This window comes from Habropoda laboriosa, unplaced genomic scaffold (assembly GCF_001263275.1).
Source record: "Habropoda laboriosa isolate 0110345459 unplaced genomic scaffold, ASM126327v1 scaffold22, whole genome shotgun sequence".
Taxonomy (NCBI): Eukaryota; Metazoa; Arthropoda; class Insecta; order Hymenoptera; family Apidae; genus Habropoda; species Habropoda laboriosa.
Window position 1 is genome coordinate 8,713,316 of NW_017100261.1, and position 325 is coordinate 8,713,640.

Consider the following 325-nt stretch of genomic DNA (forward strand, 5'->3'; position numbering starts at 1 on the left):
TGGTTTAAATGAAATGGATGAAATTGATAAAAATTTAACACTATTGACATTTTTCTATAATTGCATTTTTCATTGTGACTTTTCAACTTCGTTTCGAAGTTCTGCTAAAACTCATACTTTTTCCTGTGTTAGAAGAGTTGTTTGAAATTGGACAAACTTTATTATCCACCGTGTCTGAACACTCGCTGACACGTTCCACTTAAATAATACAACAAATACACGTGCAAGAGCATGGAACACCTGTCCTTAATGCAGCAGCCTTCATTTTTCACAGTATTATTTCTCGTTCGAATCGCAGCAGACGCGTTTCTTATTTTGCAGGCAG